Here is a 23,163-nt window from a genome sequence, read left to right as displayed (position 1 = left end):
AACTTGGTCGATAAAGTTCTCAGCAGCTCCGGAATCTATCAATGCCATAGTTTCTAGTACTCCACTCTCCCAAGTTAAAGAAACGAGTAGCAGAAGCCTGTGATCTTTATAATTATGATTAGAGGACAAAATAGAAACACCCAAGGCCTGTCCTCTAGAGAAACTTAGGTGCGAGCGTTTCCAGAGCGATTAGGACAATTTAGGCGTAAATGACCTCTAACTCCACAGTACATACACAACCCCTCCCTTCTCCTGTACTGTCTCTCCTCTTCTGAGAGGCGAGTATTGCCTATCTGCATAGGTTCTGGAAAAAGTGAGATTGTGGATTCAGAACTTTGAAATGAAGGAGCTAGTTTAAAGGAAGGTCTACGGTCTCTCTCTCGAGTGTTCTGCCTCTCTCTTAAACGTTCATCAATGCGAGAAATAAAAGAAATTAAATCCTCCAAATTTTCAGGAAGCTCTCTAGTAGCAACCTCGTCAAGGATTATGTCTGATAACCCGTTTAAAAATACATCTATATATGCCTGTTCATTCCACTTAACTTCTGCCGCCAAGGACCTGAACTCTAGTGCATAATCCACAAGTGTTTGGTTATCTTGTCTAAGGCGCAAAAGTAATCTAGCTGCATTGAACTTTCTACCTGGAGGGTCAAAAGTTCTTCTGAAAGCAGCTACAAAGGCATTATAATTATATACTAATGGATTATAATTTTCCCACAATGGATTGGCCCATCTCAGAGCTCTCTCAATAAGTAATGTGATAATAAATCCAACCTTCGCCCTATCTGTAGGATAGGAGCGGGGTTGTAATTCGAAATGGATACCTATTTGGTTTAAGAAACCACGACACTTCTCTGGAGAACCAGCATAACGTACAGGTGGAGTAATACGGGAAGAAGCACCTACAGTGGCTACCTCTAGACCTGAACTCACAGGGGAGATAGAAGTATTACGCATCTCTTCTGGTTGATTACTAGAACGAGATAGTAATGCCTGTAGTGCTAGAGCCATCTGGTCCATTCTGTGATCCATGGCGTCGAACCTAGAATCAGAAGGACCAACCTGAGTGTTTGTACCTGCAGGATCCATTGGCCCTGTCGTAATGTCAGGATCGGGACAGGGATCCAACACGCAGAGTACAAACAGGTGGTAGGTACGTATACCGGACCTTAGAATGGCCGGACTTAACGTAAGGAGTAAGCAGAGAATAGTCTAGGAACAAGCCGAGGTCGAGGGAACGAGAGGACAGGTAAGCGAGAGACAAGCCGAGTCAAGGGGTAACAGAGATAAACAGAGTAGTACAAACAAGCCGGGTCAGAACCAAAGAGACAACTAGAATACAAGAGCACTGAGTGACTAGACAGGCTAGAACCACGACAGGGCAATGAGCAGAAGCCGAAAGCCTTACTTTATACCTGGTTCTAGAGGGTAATCACGCCCCCGACGAGTCCTGATTAGTGCTCGGGAGTTGACTGACAGGTCGTCCTGGGTTGGCGTCATGACGTTGACTATTGAGCGTCGCGTCATATAAGGAAGTGGATCCCTCGCGGTCGGCTTGTAAATGGCCGAGGGAAACGCGAGGAACGAAAGAAACTTCCCCTCTGGGAGGATAAACGTCTAAGTCTCTCACCTCCTCTGAGGTAGAGACTACAGGTACCCTGACAGTTATCACCCCTGTTACAATACATTGATACCCTTCTCCAGACACTGGTTTCAAATACACGTGCCTACCTTAAAGATTCAATTAATCTTCTTCAGATTCTACAAGAATTTTATTGGTCGGATGAGTCTTTCTTGGTAACAAGCGATGTAAGTAGCTTGTATACTATTATTGAGCACCAAATAGGATGTGAAGCAGTGGAGTATTTTTTTAAAAACTCTAAATCATTTAAGGAGGAACAAATAAAGTTTATTATTGGGGGTATTAGGATTATTCTCCAAAACAACTTTTTCTGGTTCGAAGATGATTTTTATATTCAGAGGAGGGGTACCGCCATGGGGACCAAGTTCGCCCCCAGCTATGCTAATTTGTTTATGGCATACTGGGAGGAGTTGTTTATTTATGCCGAGCAGGGTTGGGAGGCGTACATTGATTACATATTTTTTATATGGAAGGGTAACAGAGCATCGGACGATTTTTTAACTTTTTAAAATACCAATTCATGGGGCATTAAACTTACTTCTGATGTTAGTGACCAAGAAGTACATTTTTTAGATTTAAGAATTTTTATTGATAATAAAATCAAGACAAGCACTTTTTTTAAAACTGTCGATGTAAATAGCTACATCGACAGCAACAGTTGTAATTTTAAAATGTGGCTCTCCAACATTCCAAAAGGCTAATTCATGAGGCTAAAAAGAAATTGTACGGAGGAGCAGACTTTTTGTAGAACAATCTGAGTTTTAAAAACAACAATTTTATCAAAAAGGATATAGGAAAGACAATGTGGAGAAACAATATAAAGAAGTATGTTTAAAACCTAGAGAAGATTTGCTGAAGTATAAAAAGAAAGATCATAACACAAAAAATTAACAATTTTCTTTTATTTGTAATTTTAATTCTCAAAGTAATACGTTTCACAAAATTAAAAAAAAAAACATTGGCACATCCTTAGACAAAATGAAGATCTCCTTGATTTTATGGGGGAGAAGCCACGGGTAGTGTGTAGGGGTGCCAATAATTAAAAAAATATTTTAACTCATAGTTTTATTCCCAGAGGTACTCAACGAAATAAACATGTGCATGGAAACGAGTTGAAAGGCTTTTATAACTGCGGGAGCTGTAAGGCCTGTCATAGCAGTAGAATTCTAACTAGAAAAACTGCGAAATTTCATTCTAATGTAACTAAAAAAGAATACGCTATTAAAGAGTTTATCACATGTAACTCTAGTAATATTATTTATTTATTAACATGTATTTGTGGCCTGCAATACGTTGGGCGGACAACAAGACCCCTCAAAGTTAGAATTGGTGAACATCTGAGAAATGCACAGAAGGGGGTCTTAAATTATTCTGTGTCTGCACAATGGTGAAACAAAAAGTTTGCACTTTGTGGGGATTCAGAAGGTAAAAAAAACCCTGGAGGGGGGGCGACCATCTGAAGATCCTCAACAAATCAGAGATGAAATGGATATTTGATTTGGAGACCCTCTCTCCACCACAGGGTTTGAACATTGACTTTGATATGTATAATTATAATTAAACCTTTTTACTTGGTTTTATTGATTTGTATAATTATACTTACTTTTATATTAACTGTTTCTTTTTAAGAAATATTGGTGTTATGATTTTTAAATAATATACTTATGGCTTATCCCCCTCCTAATTTAAATACATCCTAGCAAAACCTCTGAACTGCTCACTGAGAACATTTGTTCCCTTTTGAGAAAGATGCAAGCCATCTTTTTTTTTACAGTTTATTTCCATTCCAAACAGAACTACCATGAGAAATAAAGCCAGATCCTTGCTCCCGACACCATTCACCAAGCCACAAGTTAAAGTCCCTAATACGCATCCGCCTGTCGTTCTGAGTGTTATGCACAGGCAGAACTTCAGAGAGTGACAGTGTGGAAGCAACCTGCCTTATATCATTGGCAAAGGCACAAAAAAACTTCCTTAACCTCTGAAACCTCATTGCAAGCCAAGTCATTTGTCCCTAGATGGACAAGTACATCCAATTCCCCTTCCTGCTTTGCTCGCTTAACAATATTACAGATACGTCTCCTGTCTCTGTGAGCAGTAGCTCCGGGAAGACACCTCACAAGACCACCATTGTCCATCTCCACACCTCTTATGACGGAATCCCCCAACAACAACTGCTTTCTATTAGGCCTCAACATAGTCTCCACTCCTCTCTCCACAACATCACTAGCCTCAGTGCCTCTCTCCACAACACCACTAGCCTCAATTCCTCTCTCCACAACACCACTACCCTCAGTGCCTGTCTCCATAACACCATTACATTCTGAAAGTGCAGAAAATGAATTATGTAGACAGACTGTGCAATATGCCTTTTATCAACAACTCTAAGTCTACCAGATCCTACAGTGATCCATCTGCCATTCCTAGTATGTCTCTGCGGCAGTGGCTTTGCAGCAGTTTCAGCCTGAGTTTGTTTACCAAATAATTTACAAATCTTAGACTTCAAAAATACAATCTCCTGCCGCAAGATAGAGAACTGTCTACAGATTAGACAACAACCAAACCTCCAAAAAGTGGAACGTGAAACAAATGCATAGCAACTATTACACTGAACTAAGTCTGCCTGTCACGACTAGTACTGTGGTCCAGCACGCAGAAACTATGTAAACATATACATAAGTAAGAAAAGGAAAATAATAGGAAAGAGCGTAAACCGGTCCTTAGAATGGCCGGACTAATACGCTAGAGACAGAGAATGGTCAAAGGGAAAGCCGAGGTCAAGGAAGCCAGAAAATACTCAATACCGATAAACAAGCCAAGTCAGGGAAACCAGAGATCAGAATAACCAGGGAAACGCCAAGGATCAGGATACCAGGAAATCAGAAACACGAGAATAGTACTTTCAGGAAACCAGGAAACTGAAACCACGACATGGCAAAGTAATGGGGAAAGCTAGGGGTTTAAATACCCCTCTCTAGGCTATGATTGGTCAGAGGGCGACCTCTGACCCCAAAACGTGCGTGTGCGTTGACGTCGTGACGTCACGCACACGTTGGTATAATTCTCGGGGGCGGGGCTGGTAATAGACGCGACCACGCGGTCGGCGCCATCTTGGATCCGGGCGCGATGCCCGGAAGAACTATGTGCGCGGTTCCCGGCTCGCCGACGAGCAGGTAAGCTCGTGTAGTCGGAGCGGTCGTGCCGGTCGGGCACGACCGTGAGGCTCGGCGGGCCGGCGACCGCAACAGTACCCCCCACTCGAAGACCGCGCACCGGGCGGGAAGGACCCGGCTTAAGAGGAAAGCGGTTGTGAAACGACCGGATAAGACGGGGCGCATGGACCCGGTCAGCAGGAACCCAACAACGTTCCTCGGGACCATAACCCTTCCAGTCAACGAGATAGGACAAGACACCTCTGGATAATTTGGAGTCCATGATAGAATGGACTTCGTATTCTTCTTTATCACCCACTACCAAGGGCGGAGGAGGAGTGGATACCCTGGTGTAGCGATTGCAAGTAAGGGGCTTGAGCAGAGACACATGGAAAGTATTCGCTATTCTCATATGAGCCGGTAGTGCCAAAGAATAGGTCACTGGATTAATACGTTGGGTAACTCGAAAGGGACCAATGTACCGAGGGGCAAATTTCATGGATGGGACCTTAAGCTTGATATGTCTCGTGGAGAGCCACACCCTGTCACCTGGAAGATAGACAGGATTAGCGCCCCGTTTCTTGTCAGCTTGGACCTTTGCTCGGAATGAGGCTTTTTGCAGAGCTGAATGGACGGAATCCCAGGTATCATGAATCGATTCTAAACGGGTGTCCAAAGCGGGGATTTCTGTGTCTGAGAATGCAGAAGGTAAAACAGCGGGGTGATAACCCTGATTAACAAAGAATGGACTGTGATTAGAAGATTCATGAGTGGCGTTGTTTCTGGCGAACTCAGCCATGGGTAAGAGCTCATACCAGTTAGATTGATTGGCATTTATAAAGCAACGTAAATAGGCTTCTAAAGACTGATTCGCCCTCTCTGCTGCTCCATTTGTTTGAGGGTGATATGCTGATGAAAAGGAGAGTTCGATGCCCAATTGTTTGCAAAAGGAACGCCAAAACCTAGAAACAAACTGGGTACCTCTGTCAGATACTATGTTTTTGGGTACACCGTGCAACCGAAAGATCTCTCTCAAGAATATTTGAACAAGATCTTGAGCAGATGGTAATTTCTTAAGTGGGACGAAATGTGCCATCTTCGTGAATCTATCAATAACCATAAGGACTGTATTAAACCCGTTTGAACTGGGTAGATCCACAATGAAATCCATGGCCAAGTGGGTCCAGGGGGCACTAGGTATGGGCAGTGGTTGTAACAGTCCAGGAGGTGACCTAGGAGGAACTTTAGAAACTGCACATATTTGACATGCCCCAACATAATCTTTGATGTCGTTTCTGAGAGCAGGCCACCAAAATCTCCTGGAGACGGCTGAGAGAGTTTTATGGACTCCAGGATGGCCCGCTGTGAGGTTGTCATGGAACAAATCTAGTATCTTCTTTTGAAACTGAGGTGACACATACAGTTTGTCCGGAGGTTTTCCCACAGGTGCCTGAGTTTGATCTGCTATTATGGCACAGAAGAGTGGAGAAGACACTTCGGAAACAGTAGTGGCAATGAGGCATTCAGGAGGTACAATAGGATATATCTCCTGTTCTGGTACTTCATCTGTCTCAAACTGCCGAGAAAGTGCATCTGCCTTGATGTTTTTAGTACCAGGCCGGTACGTAATTACGAAATTGAATCGGGAGAGGAACAATGACCACCTAGCCTGACGAGAGGACAGTCTCTTAGCGTCCCCAATATAAGCCAAATTCTTATGATCAGTAAAGATCAAAAGTGGCTCTTTGGAACCTTCTAAGAGATGCCTCCATTCCTTAAGGGCAAGTACAATGGCCAAAAGTTCCCTATTCCCTATGTCGTAATTCCTCTCTGCAGGTGTGAGTTTGCGAGAGTAAAATCCACAGGGATGTAAAGGCGTATCAGGACTTTCTCTTTGAGACAGAATGGCTCCAACTCCTGTTTCTGATGCATCCACCTCTAGGATAAATGGTTTGGATGGATCAGGATGGGTCAGGACAGGTGCTGAGGAAAATAAAAATTTTAATTGTTCAAATGCCTCTCTTGCTTCTTTGGGCCAAGATATACAATTTGTTCCTTTTTTTGTTAAATTGGTTATAGGGGAAATCACGGAGGAAAATCCCCTTATGAATTTGCGGTAGTAATTCGCAAAACCTATAAAGCGTTGAGTAGCTTTAAGGCCCTTGGGTAATGGCCACTGTAAGACTGCTTCCAGTTTACGAGGATCCATCTGGAAACCAGACGGAGATATAACGTATCCAAGGAATTGTATCTCCGTTTGGTCAAACTGGCATTTCTCCAGTTTACAGTAAAGGCCGTTTTGTAACAGGGTTTTCAGTACAATTCTCACATGTTCGTGATGTGTCTCTAGGTCTGGGGAATAGATGAGAATGTCGTCCAAATACACTAGAACGAACATGTGAAGGTACTCTCTTAGGACATCGTTAATAAAATCCTGGAATACCGCTGGAGCGTTACATAATCCAAACGGCATAACCAGGTATTCGTAATGTCCCATTCTTGTGTTAAATGCGGTCTTCCATTCGTGACCGTCCTTAATCCTGACTAGATTGTATGCACTTCGGAGATCGAGCTTGGTAAAGACTCGAGCTCCCTTCAATCTGTCAAATAGTTCTGATATAAGGGGAATAGGGTAGGCGTTTTTAATGGTAATCCTATTCAAACCCCTATAATCAATACAAGGGCGTAGGTCTCCTTCTTTTTTAGAGACAAAGAAGAATCCAGCCCCGGCTGGTGAGGAGGACCTACGGATATGACCCTTTCTGAGAGCCTCCTTAATGTATTCCTCTAAACAAAGATTTTCCTGGGGGGACAAGGCATAGATTCCTCCCTTGGGAGGCATAGTCCCTGGTAATAAGTTTATGGTACAGTCATAAGGTCTATGAGGAGGTAACCCTTCTGACTGGACCTTGTTAAATACCTCTTTCAAATCCATATACTGTTGTGGAATTTGTGTGGTCAAGGGAGGTGCAATAGGAACATTAATGGTGCCAATAGGTTGTGGGATTTGTTTAAAGCAGACATCTTTGCATCTCTCACCCCAACTCACAATCTCTCCTTCAATCCAATCCAAACGCGGATTGTGTTTAAGGAGCCAAGGGAAACCGAGTATTATCGGAACTGTAGGTGAAGAGATAATTTGAAAGGTCATTTCTTCAGAATGGAGAACACCCACTGAAACAGTGATTGGCATAGTTTCGTGTGTGATGAAAGGCTGGGTAAGAGGCCTCCCATCAATGGCCTCGACTGCTATAGGTTTCTCTTTATGTCTTAAGGGCAGGAGATGTTTTGCAGAGAATTCCTTGTCTAGGAAGTTCTCCGCTGCCCCAGAGTCAATCATAGCCTCACATTGAATAGTAGTGTTCTCGAAAGATAAGGTTACTTTGATAAGGAAACGGTTCTTAGTCAATTTAGGGGACATATACATCACACCTAAGGTCGGTCCCCGTACGTGCCTTAGGTGTGCAAGTTTTCCGGCCGAACCGGGCATGATGACCTTAGATGCCCTTTCTTGCCACAATACATACATAACCCCTCGTTACGTCTGTGTTGTCTCTCTGCCTCAGTGAGTTTAGCACTACCCAATTGCATGGGTTCTGGTTCTGGAAGAGGCGTCTGGCTACTCACCACTGGGTTAGAGAAACGAGGAGCTATGGACAAATTAGAGCGTCTGTTACGTTGTTTGTTTTTCTCTCTCTCTCTGAGCCGGTTGTCAATGTCTATCATGTAGGCAATAAACTCATTTAGACTAACCGGAAGGTCTCTAGCTGCAGTCTCATCTTGTATATTCTCAGCTAAACCTTCGGAGAAAGCAGCCACCAGACCGCTATTGGTCCAATCAACCTCAGACGCTAATGTCCTGAACTCTATAGCATAATCGGCAACAGAACGACTGCCTTGCTTGATTCGCATAAGGGCTTTGGCAGCGTTCTTCTCCCTGCCTTTAGGTTCAAATGTAGCTTTAAAAGCCGTAAGAAAAGTACTGTAATCACGAGCTACTGCGTCACCACTTTCCCATAAGGGGTTAGCCCAGGTCAAAGCTTTTCCAGTTAATTGGTTCATCAGATAGCCTATTTTAGATCTATCTGTTGGGAATGAACCTGGAGAGGCCTCAAAGTGGTATTCAATTTGGTTTAAAAAACCTCTGAATTCCTTAGAATCACCTCCATAGCGTGGGGGCGGTGACAAGGTTATGGACGGTGGTTTATGTGGTACGGGAACCACTACAGGTGGCGGAACCACAGGTGGTACCGGAGGGACCTCTAAATAGGCAGTCCTCTGGAGCAAGGTCTGAAATGCCTGGGCAAATTGGTCTAACCTGTGGTCCATATCCTCCACCCTACTCTCACATGCGATCATATGCTTGCATAGTTCTGCAGGATCCATGGCCATGTCGTAATGTCACGACTAGTACTGTGGTCCAGCACGCAGAAACTATGTAAACATATACATAAGTAAGAAAAGGAAAATAATAGGAAAGAGCGTAAACCGGTCCTTAGAATGGCCGGACTAATACGCTAGAGACAGAGAATGGTCAAAGGGAAAGCCGAGGTCAAGGAAGCTAGAAAATACTCAATACCGATAAACAAGCCAAGTCAGGGAAACCAGAGATCAGAATAACCAGGGAAACGCCAAGGATCAGGATACCAGGAAATCAGAAACACGAGAATAGTACTTTCAGGAAACCAGGAAACTGAAACCACGACATGGCAAAGTAATGGGGAAAGCTAGGGGTTTAAATACCCCTCTCTAGGCTATGATTGGTCAGAGGGCGACCTCTGACCCCAAAACGTGCGTGTGCGTTGACGTCGTGACGTCACGCACACGTTGGTATAATTCTCGGGGGCGGGGCTGGTAATAGACGCGACCACGCGGTCGGCGCCATCTTGGATCCGGGCGCGATGCCCGGAAGAACTATGTGCGCGGTTCCCGGCTCGCCGACGAGCAGGTAAGCTCGTGTAGTCGGAGCGGTCGTGCCGGTCGGGCACGACCGTGAGGCTCGGCGGGCCGGCGACCGCAACACTGCCATTCCAATGAGGTGAATAATTTAAATCAAACGAATCTTAACTTTTTATTTATCCTTCTGAATACCTCAGATTACCTCCAGGTTATCTCCAGAATATCTCCAACCACACACTTAGAAGCAGCACTCTCCAGAATATCTCCAACCACACACTTAGAAGCAGCACTCTCCAGAATATCTCCAACCACACACTTAGAAGCAGCACTCACCAGAATATCTCCAACCACACACTTGGAAGCAACACTCTCCAGAATATCTCCAACCACACACTTAGAATTTGCAAACAATAGCTAATTAAATAACAATCAATAGCAAGTAGCTAACTAATCAAATCAAATGCCTTATAATTACCAACAGGAAATCAAACCTTGTGCAATCAGTAACCTTTTCCTACAGATGAATCTTACCTGTAACAGTAAAAAAAAAAAAAAAACACTCTTAGCACAACTCTTAGACAGTTGGAGCTACTGTAAAAACTCTCCAGAATATCTCCAACCACACACTTAGAAGCAACACTTAGATGAAGCAACCAAGCTATATTTACCCTGCATATTAACCCCAAAGTGCATAACTTTGCATTTCTCTACGTTAAATTTAATCTGCAATTTTAGTGCCCAGTCCCTCAATATATACAAATCCCTCTGCAGCAAAGCAGTATACTGCTCACATTATATTACTTTACAAAGTTTTGTGTCATCTGCAAACACTGAAACCCTGAGGAACACCACTTACCACTTTTGTCCAGTCTGAAAATGTACCATTAATGACAACTCGTTGTACTCTATCCTTAAGCCAATGTTCTATGCAAGAACAAGAATATTCATCTAGACCAATTTATTTTAGTTTGAAGACTAACCTATTGTGAGGAACCGTATCAAATGCCTTGGCAAAATCCAAGTAGATCACATCCACTGCAACACCCTGATCTATACTTCTACTTACTTCTTCATAGAATGCAATTAGGTTAGTTTGACATGACGTATGTTTCATAAAACCATGCTGATTTTTGCTAATAACAAAGTTCTTCCCAATGAATTCCTGCATATTATCCCTTAATAGCCCTTCAAATATTTTCCCTGTCACATAAGTTAAGCTCACAGGTCTATAATTTCCAGGCAAGGATTTTGAACCCTTTTTAAATATAGGAATGACATCTGCCTTCCTCCAATTCTCTGATACAATACCTGAAATAAAAGAATCTTGAAAGATTAAATTCAGAGATTCACTTATTTCCCCACTTAGCTCCTTAAGTACTCGTGGGTGAATACCGTCAGGGCACGGAGCTTTATTTACATTAATTTTCTTTAACAGCTGTAGCACCTTGTCTCGAGTTATCCAATCACAAGTTATCTGCAAGTTTTTTGCAGTAATTATTTGCATATTTCTTGCATATATCATAGGATCCTCATTAATATATACTGACGAAAAATAGCTGTTTAAAAATTCAGCTTTTTCTGGTCTTCATTAGCTAACAGACCCATCTCTGTTTCCAGCGTACCTACATTTTCATTTTTTGTTTTTTTTAGAATCGATGTACTTGAAAACATTTTTGGGGTTGGTTTTGCATCTTTGGCTATCAATTTCTCATTTTCTAGTTTAGCAACTTTAATTGCCTTTTTGCAAGCATTATTGGCTTCTTATATCTTATATAGGATGCCTCTGATTTGTCCGATTTAAATGCTTTAAATGCCCTTTTCTTATTTTTAATCTCTTGTTTTACTTCTCTACTAAGCCACAGTGGTTTCAATTTGTTTCTTTTATATTTATTACCCAATGGTACATATTGAGAAATGTACCTTTCTAATATTTGTTTGAATAGTTTCCATTTTTCCTCAGTGTTTTTATCACTAAGGAGTTTATGCCAGTCGATATGTTGTAGAGCTGCCCTAATCTTATTGAAATTGGCATTTTTCTGAAATGCTCTGTTTTAGTTTACCCCACCTGTTTTTGCTTTTTTGAGTTTATTAAAAAAAATTACCACATTGTGATCACTATTTCCCAAATGCTCCCCTACTTGAATATTGGTTAAATGATCAGCATTGTTTGTTATAACGAGATCCAGACAAGCGACCTTTCTAGTTGGTGCTGGTATCAGTTGTGACATGAAGGTGTCATTTAACACATTCAAAAAACTGATTACCCTTGCTGAATTACTAGTCATACATTGTTATTATTCTAAATTACATTTTAGTTCCATAAAATAGCAGATCACCTAAACTTTCTCCCCTGGCCACATCCCCACTCTCACCCCTAAAATCAATCCCAAGATTACAACAAATTTAGAAAAAAAAAGCAGTTTTGTCCTAACGTTATGTGCTTGCTGTTCATTTCAAGTTTCAAATAGTCTGTCAATATTTTTTTTTTAATTGTTGAATAGTGAAAGGTTCATAACACTTGTCTTATTTTTGGTGTCTAGTCAAATCTCCCACAGCCGTTAACAGAACAGTGAGCATAATAAGGAGTGGTACCCTCAGCTGTCAGAATCCAGCGGTCTGATGTAACTATCTCTCTCACATAGCTGGACAATGGATTAAAGGGAAACTCCAGTGCCAGGAAAACGATCCGTTTTCCTGGCACTGGAGGGTCCCTCTCCCTCCCACCCACCAATCCCCAGTTACTGAAGGGGTGAAAACCCCTTCAGTCACTTACCTGAGGCAGCGGCGATGTCCCTCGTCGCTGCCTCCTCCTCTGCGACGCTCCTCCCTGTGATTCCGTCGGCCGGTGGGCGAGACTGATCCCGCCCACCGTCCGGGGAGACCTAATGCGCATGCGCGGCAATGCTGCGCATGCGCATTAGTGCTCCCCATAGGAAAGCATTGATAAAGATTTTCAATGCTTTCCTATGGGGAAATGAGCAACGCTGGAGGTCCTCACACAGCGTGAGGACGTCCAGCGACGCTCTAGCAAGGAAAATCCTTGCTATAATCCAGGAAGTGACCTCTAGTGGCTGTCTAGTGGACAGCCACTAGAGGTGGAGTTAACCCTGCAAGGTAATTATTGCAGTTTATAAAAAACTGCAATAATTACACTTGCAGGGTTAGGAGTAGTGGGGCAATGGGCAGAAGTGGTCTGGGTGCCTGGGGTGTCCCTTTAATAAGAGGCGGTTTTGCTCCCGAGAGCAAGAGATTCTTGCAGACTGTAAATCGTATTATGTGATCAGGAGATATATTTTCTAACACTGCCAACATGCCAACAACCAGAGCCAGAGTAAAGCAGTAAATTGCGCTCAGTTAATATATGGCCAACCCTAATGGTAAATAAAGCCATCATTACAATCTGGCAAAGCTTTGCTATTTACCCTGTTTACTTTTTAAATTAATATTTTAAAACATGCCGACAGCCAATGACAAAATAAGGCGTTTGTTGCCCCGGGCAAAACCTTGTTTTTCTCCCAGGTAAATTCACATCATCCCAACAGATACATGTGGGTATAGTGTGCTGAATATATTCTGCATTACTTTATTATTTTAACATTACAGATACCTGTATCTCAGAAATCAAATAAGAAACAAGTTATTGAGGTCCCTGCCAAAGTGAGCGTACACTCTATAGGAGATAAAAAGCACGATCCGAAGAGCTGCATGGGGGATAATATCATCGGATGAGGGTGGTGGGGTCATCTGTGGAGACGCGGCAGATAGGTCAAAGAATACAATTTCTACTCTGAGGGAACAGACTGATTTAACTACCTATATCTGCTACTTCATCCTAGACGGTTATCCATTACCTCCTTCCATTGCCACTCGTTGTAATATTTTTCTCCTTTTTCACATACTTTGCGTGTAATAATGTAATTCCGTGCATCATTACAACTCATATTCTCCAGTTCTCTTTTCAAAAAAACACATCTTGAATTACTCTGGCAGAAATGTGAAATGCCTACCCTGACAGAAATTGTGAAATGTCATTGGTTTTGAAAATATAAAAGACTGATCAAGCAAAAATATATATTTTATTGAAGGATAGTGATCATATAAAGCCATGTGTTATCACATAGTTTTTTTGGCTCCTTTTATAATCATAATGATAAGAGAAATCACCCAAATGGCCTTGATCAAAAGTTTACATACCCTTGAATGTTTGGCCTTGTTACAGACACACAAGGTGAGACACACAGGTTTAAATGGCAATTAAGAGTTAAAGTCCCACACCTGTGGCTTTTTAATTTGCAATTAGTGTCTCTGTATAAATAGTCAATGAGTGTGTTAGCTCTCACTTGGATGCACTGATCAGGCTAGATACTGAGCCATGGGGAGCAGAAAACAACTGTCAAAAGACCTGCATAACAAGGTAATGGAACTTTATAAAGATGGAAATGGATATAGAAAGATATCCAAAGCCTTGAAAATGCCAGTCAGTACTGTTCAAACATTTATTAAGAAGTGGAAAATTCAGGGATCTCTTGATACCAAGCCATGGTCAGGTTGTCCAAGAAATATTTCAGACACAACTGCCAGAAGAATTGTTCAGGATACAAAGAAAAATCCACAGAGAAATACAGGCTTCTCTGGAAAAAGACGGTGTGGTTGTTTTAAGGAGCGCAGTATGAAGAAAATGAGCTGCAGATTTGTCAGAAAGAAGCCTTAACTGCACCAATGCCACAAAAAAGCCTGGTTACAATATGCCCGACAACTCCTTGACACACCTCACAGCTTCTGGCACACCGTAATTTGGAGTGGCGAGACCAAAATAGAGCTTTATGGTCACAACCATAAGCGCTATGTTTGGAGAGGGGTCAACAAGGCCTATAGTGAAAAGAATACCATCCCCACTGTGATGCATGGTAGTGGCTCACTGATGTGTTGGGGGGGGGGGGTGAGCTCTAAAGGCATGGGTAATCTTGTGAAAATTGATGGCAAGATCAATGCAGAATGTTATCAGAAATAATATTCTTCTGCACGAAGGCTGCATATGGGATGCTTCATGTCTTTCCAGCATGACAATGACCCAAAGCACAAGGTCAAGTTGACACTTCAGTGGTTGCAGCAGAAAGAAGTGAAGGTTCTGGTGAAGGTTCTGGAGAAGGTTCAGTCTCCTGAACTTAATATCATCGAGTCAATCTTGGGAGATCTCAAACGTGCGGTTCATGCGTGACGACCAAATAATTTGCATAACCTAGAGGCATTTTGCCATGACGTATGGGCTGCTATACCACCTGCAAGAATGGTAATTTCATTTTTTCTTTGTTGCCATGTTTTGTTTTATGATTGTACCATTCTGTCATAACCTACAGTTAAATATGAATCCCATAAGAAATAAAAGAAATGTGATTTGCCCGCTCACTCATGGTTTCTTCCAAAGAAAGGGAGATAGAATCAATCACAATCAGAAATTATCACATTTTGTCAAGACTTACCTCCCTTCCCTCTCTGCTCCGATGACACCTCCAAGCCGCACCTGCCCGAACGTGCGCATGTGCGAATGCTAGGGGCAGGCCTCAGCCTCCGTACTCTGATCGTATCACATCTCCCAGGGCAACAATAGACACTTTGGAGATGTGCACGATCATTCTATGCTGCAAGATAGCCCTGTGGGTGTTGCTGGAATTGATTAAAAACATTATTGCTTTTCGTGGGAACTCTGATGATTGACAGCCCTATGCACCATTAGGGTGTTATGGAGTCATGTCAGAATAGGTGTGTCTTTAGTTTGTCTCCCTATTTAACTGTGACCAGCTGAGCTGTTATTGTTCAGTTTTTCTGTGCTACTTCCCTGCAAAACTACCTGTGTGATTTCTGCTCTCCTGGATTACCTGACCTTTGACTTGCCCCTTTGCTTCTGAACCTTTGCTATCTGGATATTTGACCTTTGGTCTGTCGGACCTTGCCTTTGCATTGCCCCTGCTGGATTTCCTTGCCTTGGACTTTATTTATTTATTATTTTTTTGTCTACTGCACTTTGGGTTTCATACCGCTAAACCTGATACATTTATTCAAAAAACACAAATACCTTACATATAAGTTGGTGAATTGGCGCTCTCAAAGCCTCCAAAAAAAAAAAAAAAAAAAAAAAAAAAAAAACAATTGCACAACTCGTTTCAATAAGTCTTGTCTTCCTCAGCATAAACAGGATGTCCCGAATGTCCGTATAGAAAGCCTAATCAATAGACTTTTGTGCATTTGCATTTGGAAGAATTAAAAAAAATAACCAAAAACTTAGGTTTTTGGTAATTTAGTCAGAATGTTAATGCACTGATTGACAGAATTTCTAAATGACCAATTGGCTTCCAGTGGAATTTCTTTTGGCGCCATTAGGTCATTCGGCCATACCAGTGGCAGGCTCTGGCATTATGACATCGGTGGAATGTTTTCTTGCTTCTAATGAGGGTGCAGATAGCTCTCACCCACTTCTTATTACTTTGATAAAATATTGGAGACTCAGCCTTTATTCACTCTCTGTATATAATGCACATTATCTCTTATCACTGAATGAGGTGCGTGTAGTTTGCTTAGATAAATTATTTGTTACCATTTTTTGGAGGGTGTGTGTTTACTTTTGGCTTGATTTAATTTGGTTGGCTAGAGCGTAACAGCTGTTATTTCCAATTGGTTACTTCTCAATACTGACGGTAACTTCTCACCGCATGGGATAGGAGCCCTGTTCATGACCTAAGAGGAATGGGGGTTTAATGTTGCTTGGAGTCTTTGGAGTGATTAGATGGACATGCTTGTGTCACATTATTGTCTAAAACTATTTCTTTATTGTCTCCTGCCTTGTCTTTTTACTATTTTGCACATTCGGATTTTCACCTTAATATTCTTTAAGATACATTATATTTCTTTAGCCTATAGGTGTTACCAACATCAGTTTTGTATGTGTTTTTAGGATGCTATCTCCCTCTAGAGGGCATTTTTAATTTCACAGTTTATGATTATTATGTCGTATGTTGTTTTTACCTTTATTATTTTTTTAGTGCATGGTATGAATACAAGCAATGAAAAGACAATTCAGAGTATATATGATTAACCAGACATGTTGTCACTGAAAATGGCATGCTTGCTGCACTTTTTTTTAAAATAAAATATAAAACAAGGTTTTAGAGCAAGAAGTTTAAATGCAGAGAGAACAAGATAATATTAGGATAATCGATCATATCTGCAAAGGCTAGGTATCCATAAGGATAATTAGATAGACATGAAAGGTGATTCATATTATTAAATGTGGTGCTCAAGCCAATAACGACATTGATATACCACTGGAACCGACCACCAGTTAAAGGTGATCAAGTTAAATGAGAGAAACTAGAAAATGGTCAATAACATCGCCAGGAGGCTAGACATGGGGCATTGATGTTATAAGAGAGAATGAGTCACCCAACTCCAATAGTCATTAAGGGCTGGGGGTATGCAAGTGGTTTATTTGGATGATCAGCAAACTAGCACCAAGACAAAGGTTTTAAAGAAAGTCCTTTGGTCTCCAGTAACCTAGCACATCACAACATGGCACGCATGGAGTGCTCGCTACTCCTCCTTCCCGCTTCTAGTCTCACTGTTTAAGGGGACACACATCATCTTGGAGGATATCTTTTCCAGATGCCCCATTTAGGGTTGATGAACCTGACATCATTTAAACTCTTGTGAGTTCTCCTATTTACATTTTGTGTCCAATCCATTTTGGTTTTACTTTATCACATCATGTTCAGTCTGTTTTCTCATTAGATTTCCCCTGGCTACTATTTCTGTTCTCATATCAAGGTTGCATTACCTCTTATTATTTCCAATTGGGAGGTGTCACTCCTATATATTTAAAATCCTACTTATATGTATGCTCACATTTTTTTTTTATTCTTTATTTTTATAGTGCAAATGAGATAACAACATGCATGGGGTGCTCCAAGGGCAATCCACATGCTTTTTGGAACATTTTTTACGAACAGGAGTATGTTAGAGCTTGCACTTTTTTATATTTAATATGCATATGATCTGGCTTAATCACGGGTTAGCTTTGTTAAATGTATTTAACAATGAGTATCATGCTGGTTTATCCATGCAACACATGGCTTATTCATGCAACAAATGACACCCCGCGGGCTCAAGAGGTAGTGGACAGAGGAGTGACAAAGGAGCCTGGGAGCTATATGTGAGCTGCAAATACAGGCCTAACAAGACTACATGAAAACAGTCATCGTTAGACTGATTATGACATATTATAGAGTAATCGTTAAGCTAGGTCTAAGTTGAGCATATAATAAAGACTAGTGAGATTGAACAATTTAAAGCCACTGTCACCCAGGTGGGTCAGGGTTTCCAGTGCTGCCTCAGTGGGAGGGAGTCGGCATCCCGGTGGGCCCAGGGGGCTTTCAGGCAGGGGCAGTCCCGATGTTATCCAGTGCCTGCTCTGCTGTGTCCGAATAGTTGGGGGAAGTGTCCTTCAGAGCAGGCATCCGTGTGTGTTTGTTGTGGTGGGCTTGCTGCCGTCGCTCGTCCGCATGTTGGTATCCACATTTTCGGGAGCTGGGTTTTATCCGTGAGAGTCCGTTGTTCAGGCAGTCTTGTTGCAGGCTGGGTTGTATGTGAGCGCCTGGTCGGTCCTCCAGTAGAGATGTCGCACTGGGCAACTGGCGCATTCACCCCAGGCGGGGAGGGTTACTGCCCACTGCTCCGTCTCCCCCATGTAGCCGCAGTTTCCCACTTGTTCGGGTCGCCCGAGCCTCTCAGTGCTGGCTTAAGTGGCTGCGAGGGCTGGCACTTCCCTGTGTGCTGGCATCAGGAGGTAGGAGCCGCTTTAGTTGGAATCACAGGAGGTATAAGATTCACCTCTTGCTGTCCGCGCACATGGCGCCCCCCTATTTTGGAGGCAGCGGTCGGGCCCCTCAGCCTCACGATCAGGGCCACCGGGTGTGGACCGGGATAACCCCCCGGGCCCAGACGCAGGGGATGGGACCGGGTCGCATAGGTGTAGTTTTGCTGTCAGGCTTCGTCAGGCGGGATTGTGGAGCGGCGGTCGTCCACTCCACTCACCGCCAGGGAAGGTACCGCTTGTTGCTGCAGAGATCTCCCCTCCAGGGGACTAAAACTCAGGGAGTAAGCCTCTCCCCAGTTCCGATAGCCCTTATCCACGAGGGTCGCGGCCGTGCGTGAGTTGGGTGCTTAAAGTCATATTTTATAAGCTTTATAATGTCTTCATTTGCAGGAGCTGAGCTATCCTGCGACTTCTCTGCTCAGCGGCCCGGCCCCGCCCCCATGTTCACATTTTTTGTGGTGTTTGAGGTCACACTATTTAGTAGTTTTTTTTTTTTGTCTATTGCATTTAGTGTTTATATTCTGTAAGTTTTTTCATTTTCCAAAAAAGAATAATTCTTATACTTATGTATATGTTCTTTCACTAGGGGATCTAAGAGCAATGTTTAATTTAGTCTCCATGTCCATTCCTTAGGTCTAGGTAAGGGAAACTCCAACATAATGTGGACCGAACCATGATCCGACCGAGTGGATGTTTCTATCTCTGCCTTCTGAAGACATGTAAGGGCTTCTTGTATAAAGATATAATCAACCCGAGAGTATTGGTTGTGGTGTGCCGAGTAATGTGTGTAATCCTTGCAATCTAGATTTAAGACTCTTAATCAATCCACTAGTCCTATGACCCGTGGAAGAATCGAGGATGGGATCCAAAGGAACATTAAAATCTCCACCTAAAATAAGAGTCCCTTCAGCAAAATCTGAAGGTTTATTCAATATTTTGCATTTAAAGTGGGATTGTTTGCAATTAGGGACATAAATTGAGGCAAAGGTATATAATTTATCGGCAATTATACCTTTTACAAAGAGGTATCTGCCCTCCGGATCACGTTAACAATCATGCTATTGAAACTGTAAGGTGGCAGCTAACATGATGGCAACTCCCGCCTTACGGGCAGAGCTGTGGTTGTTAAAATAATTTGTAGGATACCATTTACCATATAAACCGGGATGGGGGTGTTAGTTAATGAAGACCCGGAAAAAGAAGAAATTTTAAAAAACAATTTCTCCTCAGTATATATAAACAAAAAACCTAAGGCTGTAGATATGCAAATGATTGCTGCAAAAAACTTGTAATTGGATGACTCAAGACAAAGTGCTGCAGCAACTAAAGAAAGTCAATATATAAACAAAGCTCCAGGGCCTGACTGTATTCATCCACGATTACTTAAGGAACTAAGTGAACCTGTTTTTCTTTCAGGAATTGTACTGGAGGATTGTTTCTTTGCAAGTAGTGTGTTGGTATGTGAGTGTGATGTGAATGCAAGTACATGTGTCAGGGTGAGCTTAGTGTATTTATTTTTTTAGTCAAATTTAGTTCCCATATTTCTATTTATTAAATTGGTATTTATTGGGCAAATGTACTGTGTTATTGTTTAATAGGCACCTGGTTTATCACATGTTTAATAGGAAAACTGCTTGTGGAATGTTCTGTGTATGCACTTTATTACTCTTATATTTGAAATATATATTTACTTGTGGTGTGCCGCCGTATGATTCTGGGAAGAGCTTTGGGATGCAACGTCAATGTTTACATTGCTTCCTAGTAGGCAATAGCCTCCCTATACTTTCCTATGGGAAATCATTGGACTGGCTAAGATCATCAAGGATGTTCTCAACCATGGAGGATACACAGCCAGCTGCAGTGAGACCGGCACAGAGATGGAGTAAAGCTATGTTTAAAACCTTCTTGCTTCACAGACAGCGGTGTCGGGGACTTATATGTATTCCAGCACTATTGCGTTCCTTTAATATCAGGAAATGTCCCTCCTGAGTACTAGTGAAGTAATGAATATCTTAACTGTCGTACACATAATTTACACTAGATGGCAGCAGATAATGTAGTCAGATCCTCCATAGTAAGCTGACTATAGTAAATAGGTTTTGTATAAAGAAATGATTACAAACAGAACAATGTAACAGCAGGAGAATAGCTTGAAGTGACCATTAATTTATAGTTGTGAATATGCCCTGATTTCAAATGTTTCATTTTTTATTTTTTTTTTGTTAGTGTTTATTTTGACAAACAGACAATAATAGTTACCAAGATACAAAAAAAGGTTTCAGGCCCAATTGGTGTTACCACCCCTTGGGTCCTCTACCTTTAAGAGTGCAGCGCTGTGTTTGGTGCAAGATCGCAGTAAATTACATGTAGTTCAAAGACAGGTACCCTTTATGTTCTCCAATGTAGTGAATATACAAAAAGAAAACAAAAATATATACAAATAATTGTGCAGTATGTTAAACACTGTGGTTGAAAATTTTAGTGAGTTCACAGATATGTCTACACTCACATTTTTTAGAGCCTTTTCAAGTGAATTAGGCTCTAAACTTGTGCACGTCTGTGTCTTTAACCCCTTAAGGACACATGACATGTGTGACATGTCATGATTCCCTTTTATTCCAGAAGTTTGGTCCTTAAGGGGTTAAAGGTAGATCACACGACCCCTCTCTCCAAGGTGGATGGTGTATTCTCCTCTCCACACGGTATATAAAAGACACAGGGTTATAGAGCTAAGTGTAGCATCCTTTGCAGTTTTTGTAAGTTTAAGTAATGAGATTAAAATGCTCACCTTGTTTAGAGCCTTTTGGTAACTGGCTCTAAGTGTGTAAACCTAGTGTCAATTTGTGGGGTGACACTGCCCATTCGCTGGAATCACTGGTGCTGGATACAGTTGGTTGTAAAAAAATAGATGAATTTATTACAATATATAAATAATCAATATAAAATACTTTCTAGAAAATAAAAAACAGATAAGAACAGTTATATTATAAGTATTAGTGGTTTCCAGTAAAATGTTGAGTCCACTTTAAAAGCTAAAACGCGTTTCGCCGGTAAAAACGGCTTCCTCAGTCAGCTTGTAAAAGTCTTCTTGATGCTCTGTACTTTTAAGTCTCTAAAATCCCGCCTAAAATGCGTCCTTCCAATCGGAATGATCCTTACGGTCACCTGACGTGGCTGAACAGCCGTCGCGTCACTTCCGGGTTTTCGGCACTACAGGATCCATAGTGCTTTGCGCTCAGCGCATCACTTCCGGTTTTCGTCCGGTCGTTTGTGGGAAATATAGTCCGAAATGTGGCAAATTGCCTAGTCCATATTTGGAGCCTATTTGGCTCAATTGTGGTAATAAAACAGAGATAAAAGAAAAAAAGTGTATAGTTAAATGTTCTTTTGTGTGTCTTTATACATTAAACAGGTAGAATTTTTTGCAGGCCTACTTTTGCATTTCCATTATTATTGCTCCATTTTAAATATAACCTTATCTTTAAAACACAATAAAACCTTTGTATATAGACCTCTTAATTAAAAAATCATGCAGGTTTTTAAACATAGTGGGAAAAAAGTGACTTATGCTTTGGATGTGCATTCTATACATAAAGCCTATTTTTTGCAGAAAGCATATTTTCCAAATACACATTTGATTATTTGTTTGTTAAGAGAATTCTATATCCTTTATATCCTAATTAATATGGATTTTGCCTTAAGTGGGTATATTTGGTGGCTCTCTTTTTCTTAAAAAGTGGTATCACATCTATATAAAAAACATGCAGAGAAGATGAAATAAATAAAATGCATTAAAACCAGTGGAAGACAAATGTTGGTGATTAATATGTATATATGGTTTCTTTCATAAAAAATGGCATAGCTCAAAGTCCGCATTTAGACCTGCAGGGGCTAAAGTGTTAAGGTTAAAAATCCATTTTGTTTCTATTCTACCTAATTTTCTGATCTCATCTTCCCCTCGCCAGTTGAGTGTGATTTTTTTGGATTGCCATAAATTCCAGAAATTGGGGGTCTCTATTATGTACTGAATTAAAATGCTCTGAAACACTGTGTTTATCGTAACCTTTTTTGATGTTTCTAATGTGTTCATTTATACGGGTTTGCAAGGGGCGTTTTGTCCTGCCCACATAAAATAAATTGCACGAGCATTTTAAAACATATATGACTCTTTTAGAAAAGCACGTAATCATCTGGCGTATCTTGTACTTATTTTCTCCTTTTGCGTCATGGAATTCTGTGATGTGTCCCTTTGTACTCTTTGTGCTCCTACATGCTAAACACTGTCCACAGCCGAAAAAACCTTCTTTCTTAAAGAAGGGGGTAGGTGTATTCTCTTTGATATGGTTGTGTGTTAATTTTCGTTTTAAGTTAGGAGCTCCTCTGTACACTAATTGTGGTCTCTCTGGTAAAATAGAGTGTAGCATGGGATCATTCCTTAACATAGGCCAGTGTTTGTTAATCATTTGTCTAACTTTATGGCTCTCTTGATTAAAGTTACAAATGAACGGCAAACTCTTATTTTCGTTATTACTTCTAGGTTTGTATTGCAACAGAGAAGATCTTTCCATGGTTCTTACTTCTTTAATCGTATTAGAAAGAGAAGTT

Source organism: Pelobates fuscus, chromosome 9, assembly GCF_036172605.1.
Source record: "Pelobates fuscus isolate aPelFus1 chromosome 9, aPelFus1.pri, whole genome shotgun sequence".
NCBI lineage: Eukaryota > Metazoa > Chordata > Amphibia > Anura > Pelobatidae > Pelobates > Pelobates fuscus.
The sequence above is the reverse complement of the archived record's forward strand: the minus strand, read 5'-3'. Positions refer to the sequence as shown.